At 44.4% G+C, this 8,982-nt stretch overlaps 1 protein-coding gene across 1 annotated transcript in view; it reads right to left on the reverse strand.

Annotated features, from left to right (window-relative positions):
- Positions 1-1,309, reverse strand: part of NME6 (NME/NM23 nucleoside diphosphate kinase 6) — a 7,937-nt gene extending 6,628 nt beyond the window's left edge. The window contains exon 1 of the mRNA XM_008574076.1: positions 1,281-1,309. The gene's annotated coding sequence lies outside the window, so the exon portion shown is untranslated. The remainder of the gene's footprint in view (positions 1-1,280) is intronic.
- Between the last annotated feature and the right edge of the window lie 7,673 nt (positions 1,310-8,982).

Raw genomic sequence — 8,982 nt, forward strand, 5'->3', positions numbered from 1 at the left:
AGCAACCCCCCTCTCTCTAATATGCCTGGTGCTGAGTAATCCAGAACCTTCATCTATGGAGACATCCCCCACCCCCCCCACCCCCCCGCCATATCCATACTATCACCAAGTTCTGGCAATTTTGCTTACTCCTATATCTCAAAACCCGTACAATTCTCTATCAACTGCTACCACCCCAGTCTAAGCCACAATCATTCTTCCCTGGATTTCTGAAACAGCCTCCTCACTGGTCTCCGAGTTTCTACTCCTTCCACCCTCTACAATCTTCTCCACACAGCAGCCAGAGTGAACTAAAAATGTGGGTCTAACCATATTATTCCCCTCTTTAACCCTTTAAAGTGAACTCTGCTCTTACAATAAAAATCAAAATCCTTATCTTGGTCTACCAGGCTTTGCGTGATCTGGTTGTCCCTGTGAGCCTCTCTAGCCTCATCTGGAATCCTACATTCCTGAACTTTCTTTTGCTCCAGCCTCATGGACCTTTCGGTTACAAAAGACCTTCTGGCCTGACAGCCCTTGCATGAGTTTTTGCAGTCCAGAATGTGCTTCCTCTGGTTACTTCCTACTGACTCACTAGATCTTAACTCAATTCCCCTGTTATACTTTCTCTCGGCTCCTTGTAGGTTCCCTTCAGTTACGTCTTCCCCACTAGAAGGTCAGCTCCATGGAAGCAGGGGTCTGTTTTTGCTCACCATCATAGCCTGTGTCTATGCGGAGTGCCTTAGCACACAGCTGGCTCTCCACAGTATTTGTGAAATTAATCAATGAATAAATCTGATCCAGCTGCTTCAAGGCCAGTCTGCTAGGTGCTCTCCAGGGGAGGACACGCGGCCTGTAGAGAGGATGTGGTTCCTTTCCTTAAGGCAGCTAAGTTATGGCTGTCTTGGCTCTCGGTTTACAGCAAATATTGACAAGTCCGGAAACTCGCTCAACTTAATAGTCACTCCATCAGAGAATTACAAATTTTAAAAGATGCCTAGACATTTGCTTCCCCACACCTGAGGGTACCACCACTCCGATTCCTGGAGGGTGACTGCCAAGTCCCTTGTCTTCTCATGCGCGGCCGCGACCTGCAGCCCCCTCAACTCCACCTCCGCCCCCCACCTATGACCACGCCCTCCAGTCCGCTAGGCTCGCGGCCTCAGCTCTTGTCCCGGCGCCCCGCCACCCCTAGGCCTGCAGCCGTGCAACTCCCACCTCTCGTACCCGGGGTCTAAGCCCACCCCAGATTCTAGGCTATTCGGAGCCCCAGACCAGCTAGAGTTCAGGTCCACATTCACCTGATCCTCCGGCCGCGGCTTCTGGCCACCAGGCACTGCGCTAGTTAGCCTGCGCAGCCTTAACGGGGTCCTTCAGGCTTTCGGCCGGGCAGCCCTCCTTGGGGTCCTCGCGCGGTTGCAAGCAGCCATTAGGCCGGGGCCGAGGAAGCGAAGTGAGGTTGGGTGTGGTGACTGCTGTCTGGCTGCCGCGCTGCGGCACTGGTCTGGGCCCAGGGCAGGGACAGCTTGCCGCAGGAGGGTCGATCTTCCGATGATCCTTCTTTTTCTCTAGTATTTGCCCTGGACCGGACGAGAGGGTGAAGCCGTCCTGAGCAGTGGAACTTAGCTTGTAGGAACCGCCCCTGCGAGGACGGCTTGGGCGCCCTCCGGCGGGAGGTGTGCCAGGCTGTCGTACTGGCCCAGCACAACGCGGGAGGCTGAACGGAGAGAGGACGGGATGAGCTGTTCAGGGTGGCAGCCTGGCAGGAGGCAGTGCCCGCCAGCGGGGACATCGGCAAAGAACTTGTGCCCCTCTATCGCGAGGGCACAGGCAGCTATTGAAAGTCTTTTGAGCTCGGAGCGACACAGACACGAAGGAGCGTAGCTAATGTCGCGGTTGGTGAAGGAGGATCCTTGGCTGGAGCCCAGGTGTATATAGGGCGTCAGGGAAATAAATCTTAACGGCCTTGAACGTGTCATTAAGGAATTTGGGCGTGGGGTGGATTACCTGAAGTCAGTTGAGGCAGTCCAAAGTGAGGAGGTGAGAACTGGAGGCATTCCTGGTGTGTAGTGTGATGTATGGAGAGGATAGTGACAGGAATGGAGAGGAATCAGTTGTGGCAGGTGTGACCAGAAACCTCGTGGCAGGTTGAATAAGGGTGGCAAAAATGTTTTCTTGGAGGAAATCGCTGAGACCGAGAAGAGTGAAAATGATAACTGTCATCAATTTAAAAACATTTGCTCGTTTAACTGACTGCAGTGTCTGCGCACCCGGGTTGTTGCACTCCTGGAATGTTGGAAGGAGGACTCTACAGTGCTGTTAACCTGCTTGCACAGGGTATCTTCCTCAGGAAAATCCAATTCTCATCTCTCTGGCTGGTGAAGGCATGTATCCATTTCTGCCTTCACAGGATGAGAGTAAACTTACCGTATACCACTGTCCAGACTTCTGGTTTTAGTCTTATTTCCCAGATGCACCAGGTCCAATTTTTTTTTTCACCTTCATTTTCATTAATGTGCCTTTGGACTGTAAGGTCTTTGCTGGTCTTTAGGCCATGGTCATTAACTGTTCTTTCTCTCTGTCTCTCACTCTCTGTTTTATACACACAGTAGAAGACTTTTTAGTTCCATATTTTGCAATTGCTTTGAACTTTCTCTACAAATCTATATAATGTAAATAAGGGCATATTTTGTGGTTTTAGGAGGAGACCCAATAAGTGACACCCTGTTTCTGAACTCAGGTTCACAACTAACAAAGAGAGGAATGGCAGGCAGGTGGAAACCAAATTTGCTTAATTAATAACTGATAGAGCTTTTGGAGAACACAGCTTAGTGTGAGAACCAAATGTGCCTTCCTTCTAACTCTGTGCTACCCAAATTCATTGCCAAGTCTCTTATTAGTCCCATTTGAAAAAACAGCAACAACAAAAAGAATCTAAATAGTTAGCAAGACATATATAATTATCACAGTATTTCCCCACGTCCACAAAATTTAGAAAGCAGGCCAATCTCCAGCTCCTAGCAGTTAGGCAAAATTCATCCTTAGAAACCAGGACCTGCTGTGTCAAAGACCCTAACTTGATGATATCTAAGGGAAGGTGAGTGGGCTGAGAAAATCTTGACTCAGTTTCACTGGGTCTTAAGTGCTATGCCAGTTGTTCAGAGTCTCCAGCTTGTGAATCTAAACTCAGTCGAGAAAGTCACCCATTAAGAGGTTAATTATAATCTGTGTTCATTGTATCTGGAGGGGCATCTACCTGTATCTATAGTCTTGTCTGTAGACAGTGGTATTGAAGACAGTGCTGCCTTCTTGCAGTGTTAAGTTTAATTATTGGCAGCCCCAACCAGATATTCTTTGAGGTGCGTTTCTTTCTTATCCATTATATTCAGATTTCTTAATTTCAGTACACCTTGGGGTGCATTGAAGGGTGGGCTCTAATGATATAGCTTCCTGAGCTCCTTATAAACAGGCATTCTCAGTGTCTACTGCCTTCTGCTGTGGAGTTGCTCAGGCCCGGGATGTCTGCCTTTTAGAGGGGGGAAAAGGGAACAGGATTCCTTTACTTCATGTGTGTTTCAGTTGAGAATCAAAACTTGGCAGTTTTTTGAGGTGAAGCTGTCTTGCTTCTAAAGTTTGTTCCCTAGAGGCTCAGTGAGATTAAAGACCTCTGCCATGTGTTCCTGAAGATACTTTCCTCAGCTTCTCAGACAAGGAGAAGCATTTCTGTCAGACACATCTCTTTGGCATGGCATGTTTTCTCTGCTCTTCCCCTACTCTTTTCCAGAGACTGATTAAGTTTTTAACACTTTCCCTGCTTCTTAAATTGGTCCTACCTTTTCTCTACGTAGAAATGAACTGTTTGTTGGATGTGACTTCCTTCTTCCTTTGGCTTTCTGACCCAGACTTGTTTTTCTAATTGTTTTTTGGATTTTGTCTTGGAGTTGGGTGTCTCCATTATGTGAGAGATGAATTTTAAAAGTTCTTTATTTGCCAAAAGCATCAAATATTCAAAGTAATCTTGCTCATGTGCACCATCCTGAACTGGATACTATTACCAGGAAGTATTGTCCCATCATAACATTTTACCCAGCCAGATTTTATCCTATCATTGCCCTGCCAGGATCCCCTTTAATAGTCCATTCGTTCAAGAAATACTGAGTTATGGGGTCAGACACTGTTTTAGGTAATAAATAAAAATCTCTCCCTCGTGGAGTTAACATAGGCAAAATCTGTGTCCCGTTTAAAACCCTGTCACTGGTGACTCAACTAGTACTTCTCCGAGTATTTTCTCCAGATTTTCTATAACCCCTTAGTATAGCTGGCCCAATTTGAAGAGATGGTCTGCAACTCCTCTTGACTTCTCTCTGCATTTCTTTTTCTTTCTTTTTTTTTTTAAAAGATGACCGGTAAGGGGATCTTAACCCTTGACTTGGTGTTGTCAGCACCATGCTCACCCAATGAGCCAACCAGCCATCCCTATATGGGATCCGAACCCAGGGCCTTGGTGTTATCAGCACCACACACTCCCGAGTGAGCCATGGGCTGGCCCCTCTCTGCATTTCTAAGAAGCCATCTCCCAATAGGTTCCTGAACCCGAGTCCTCTCTGGGAACTTCTGGGGAAGTTTTTCCAGTTTCTCCAGAGAGCTTGCCTTTTTTAGTTTCTTTGGAACCCAAGAGTTCTTTCTACTTAGTAACAATTAAGATGCTGCCCTCTTTCCCAAAATCCTCTTTAATAGCAGTTAGATCTGAATGTATTTCCTTTTTTGTTTGATGTTTAACTTGGCCTTTAGTATCTCATTTTCCCTTTAGTACCTGTCTATCCCTGTTGTGCAAAGAGGGCAAAGATACGTTCACATGCTGCTAGTGCCATGTGGTGTTAAGTACTAACTAGGGTTTACTAGAGAAAAATATACAAGCAGAAAAGTATCAGAATGAACCTGATTCTCCAAGCTTTTTTTTTTTTTTCCTTTTTGTCTTTTTTCGTGACCGGCAACGGATCGCAACCCTCAGTGTCGCGCCCGTACCGGACCGGGACGGCCACGGGATCGCAACCCTCGGCATTGCTCCCGCCCCTCGCTCAGCCAGCGAGCGGCCGGTCTGTACATGGGATCCGAACCCTCGGCGGGAGCGCCACCGCGCTTCCCAAGCGGCACACTACAGCAGTGTGCCACCGGGCCGGCCCTCCAAGCTTTTTTTTTAATCAGTAAGTGAGGTGTGCTTAGGCTAGGCATAGCTGGGCTGTAACCTTTGTAATACTGTAAATATTTTTGGGAAAGGAGGACAGGGAACATCTGTGACTGGAACAGTACAAGCTCCCAATCAGGGAAGTTGCAGTGTTGTAGAGAAGAGAGACTTCTTGTGGGTAAGCCTTTTAAAGGAAGACCCATAGAGAGGAGCCAGCTCTTTGCTAGGCTACAGAAAGTGGGAAGGAAATGAGCCTCCAGGGCCATGCAGATCTGCCTCTACCTGTTTTCCAGTATGTCAGTTTTCTCTTAAGAAAATCTCTTCCTTTGTTTTTATTCTTTCACTGCTCCTAATCTGATAGGGCAGGTTACTAAAGCTTTGCTTTTCCTACTTGACTTCCTGAGTATATGCGATTCCTGAGGACAGTGTTCCAAACACAAGCTTTTCTCATTACCTTCTTAACCTTTGTGGCTGCAGTGATTTCACTGAGTATTTTTTCTGCTTCAGTCTAAGAGGATGGCATATTTTATTTGTAATAAGGGCGTTGTTTCTTTTTTGTTATAAATTAAACCTGTGGCCTTTTTACATTGAAGCTGTAGTATAAATACCAGGACTATAAAACTATGGCTAGAGTTTATTTAATTGACAAACTGAGACCAGAAGGTGGGGAGTGACCCTTAAGCCATGTGGAAAAAAATGTATGATTTTCTCCAGTTTTGTCCTTGGGTGTTGAGTGTGGTTCAGAATGACAGAGGGGATGGAATTTGGAACAGCCTTTCCATGCTGCCTACTAGGCTGGGTCTAACTATAAAAGGAGCTTACACACTTGTGTCCCTTAGCATATGTGGGACTGAATTGTGGTTTAAAGCTCCTACCCTGTAGAACTAGCTAAAAAACTATATTTTTCTTTACTATTAAAGAACAAAATTATTGTTTTTTTCCCCTGATGTCTAAAAGGTCTGTATAGGGATTGATTTCCCTGTGGTCAAATCTATGCCTCAGCAGGGTTTGCTCACTGACATCCCCTTTGCTGCTTAGCGTTTGCATATGCTCCACAAGGGAGAGCAGTGTGTCTGTGCTAAGGCCAGGGCCAATGTTGATATAGTTAAGGGTCAGACTGCAACAGGCTGTGCTCTGAGGCCCAGACCTTAGCCCTTCCATGCCAAAACCATGAGTGCTTGCATAAGACAGTGCCTTTACTGAACTCTGTGATCTGCATTTGGCTAAGGTACTCATTCATCCTTACCGGCATATAAAATCAGATTTATCAAAACACTTGCCTGTGAACAAAGTGGCCAATATTCAATATGACCAACTTGAAAAATGTTTGAAATGCCTCAGGTACTGGGCCAACTCACGTGTGATATGCTCCCCATGTTCTTTACCTGGTCTCTCTCTTTTTAGGTTCTCTGCTAAATCATTAGATCCTAACATTCCTTTGAATACAACTTATCCCTCCACTCCTGCCAAAAGGCAGAGCCTACTGCTGTAAAACTTCCAACACAGAGCAGAAGAACCTGTGGGCAACTGGATCCCAAAATAAGGGAAGAAAGAAGGGGCTGAGCTACACTTGCCTGGCTCTCTGTCCCTGAAGCTTCAGCCAGCAGGGAAGAAATAAAGCAAGAGGCCAGGAATGTTTAGGGGAAGTCCATATACATAGAATCAGGATCCAGCTAAGAGGCGTTTGCTTTCTAACAGAGTTAAATATAATAGCTCTTTGGTTTCAGCCTGGGTGCTTGGGAATTGGTTAAGAGGTTGGCTTAAAGAAGAAAAATGATTTCAGTTTGGGGTGATGGTAGGATATTCAGTCAAAACTATCTTCTTGGTGGTTGAAAGAGTAAATAAAGTCAAGTCCGGAAATTGCTAAAGTGATAGTTGGAAATGTGTCAGGAATTGACGGTGGGAAGAGAATGTAGGGAGAAAACAGGGCCAAAGACTAGTCCCTCTCTTGTTAAAGAATAATTTAATGTACTAATCAAAAATAGATTGATTTCATCTAACAAAAGCAAAAAGAGGATTTATGTAAGAGAAAGAGTAAAGAAGGAAGAAAGAAAAACTGCAGATGGTTTGAAAATTCTGGCTTTTGTTTTTCTTGGGTAGGCTGCTGATTGGCAGCCAATAAAAAAGCCGCTTAGAGTATTCTTCCCTGGGGCAGTGGATGTATTATTAAATAACACAACTTCAGTTGGTTATGGATTCTCCAGAAGACTTTAGGAGTCTGGCTGTGGTATATGTGACAGGCTGCCTCTGGATAAATAATGTCAGTATCTTTTTATGAGCACTTTCATCATAGTTATGTCAGGTCTGTACCATTTCCCTTATAAGAATTTCTGAACTTCATCCTTTTAATCAGACTCAGCTCCAATCCAAATTGGTCATGAGGGCTTCAGTCTTCTTCTCCAGATTGCCTTCATGAGGGCAATATCAGGAATTGAATGTTGTTTTGGGGCAATGTCTGTATAGCAATGTTTAAACACCTGGATATTATACAGCAGAGGGGGGCAGAAAGAAAAAGGGAATCCTAAATACTATTAAAAATATTTGGAACTCATTTCATATCCAATTATTGACCTAAGTTTAATCAGAATCAGAAGTCCCAAGGATTAGTTTAGTCAAGTTTAACTAATGAAGTGGCTTTCTTTCTCAATTGATTGTTTTACTTCTCCTACAATACAAACCCTGGTATAAAGCATGTGTTAACAATTGCACTGACCTCACTTTGGCAAGTTAGTATCTAGTTGAGAAGTGTCCTAGCCACAGAATTTATGGTAGTCTATCAGTCCCCTAAGGTTTGAAATCCTTTAATTTGCTATTTGAATAATAGTTGAATTATAAATCACCTAGCCAGGGTGAAATGTTATTGTACAAACTAGTGAAATCTAGAGTCTTCAATCCCTTATTTTTAAGTAATCATGTTGCTCTCTGATAGATGAGAGTAACTGATGGTTTTATTTTGAATACTTGGAAAAGATAATAAATTTAACAGTTGAAAATTGGCAGTGAAGGAAACAAATATTTACCTAAAAGGAAAGGGAAAAGAAAAGGAGGGAGAGACAAATAATAATATAAGTCCAAGTATAAGTCCGTTGTCCTGATCATGGTTCTCAATCTAAGGGTCTTGGGAGGATCCCCGGGTCTCTGGACATCCAGCTGACATCTGGGGGCCTTTTCTCCACTCATGGTTTCCTTCCTCTGCTCCAGTTCCAACAGCATAAACTGCTACCCCATCCAACTCACCCTGGTGCCCTGGGAATTACTACTCTTGCCCCTCTTCTACAGCATCCATGATCTCCAATTCCCATGCTCATCCCTACCAACATCCTGGACACACAACTCCCCATCCCAGACTCACAAATCAGAAGCCACTTGTGCTGTGATCATGAACAAGTCTTCATTTACTGGGTAAAAGCATTATCACACATAATTTTTTTCATAAAGCTTAATAGAGTCTATTTTTAAAAAAAGTAAAGGTTTTGGGAGGAAGCCGTCTACAACCAGTATCATTTTCTTGATTGGTAAAATATCAGGAGATAGTATCTATTTCTGGAAGTCATCAGCTTCTGGAGGCCCTTTAGTGAGCCTTAAAGGTGGATTACCAGTGGGACTACATATTTAAATTGAGAAACATATCCGTGGTTATATGTCCAAGAGTTTAAGAACAGTGTTTGATTAAGATTACCTGAAGTTGTTCTTCCCAGTGAGGTTCTGAGACTGATTGTCCGTAAGTGTCCCCCACCTTATCAAAGGAGAGATACAGATGTATCTAGGTATGTTTGTATCCTCCTTTTTCTAATAGGTAGGCCTCTGTACAGGGTGAT

This window comes from Galeopterus variegatus, unplaced genomic scaffold, assembly GCF_000696425.1.
Source record: "Galeopterus variegatus unplaced genomic scaffold, G_variegatus-3.0.2 Scaffold996, whole genome shotgun sequence".
NCBI lineage: Eukaryota > Metazoa > Chordata > Mammalia > Dermoptera > Cynocephalidae > Galeopterus > Galeopterus variegatus.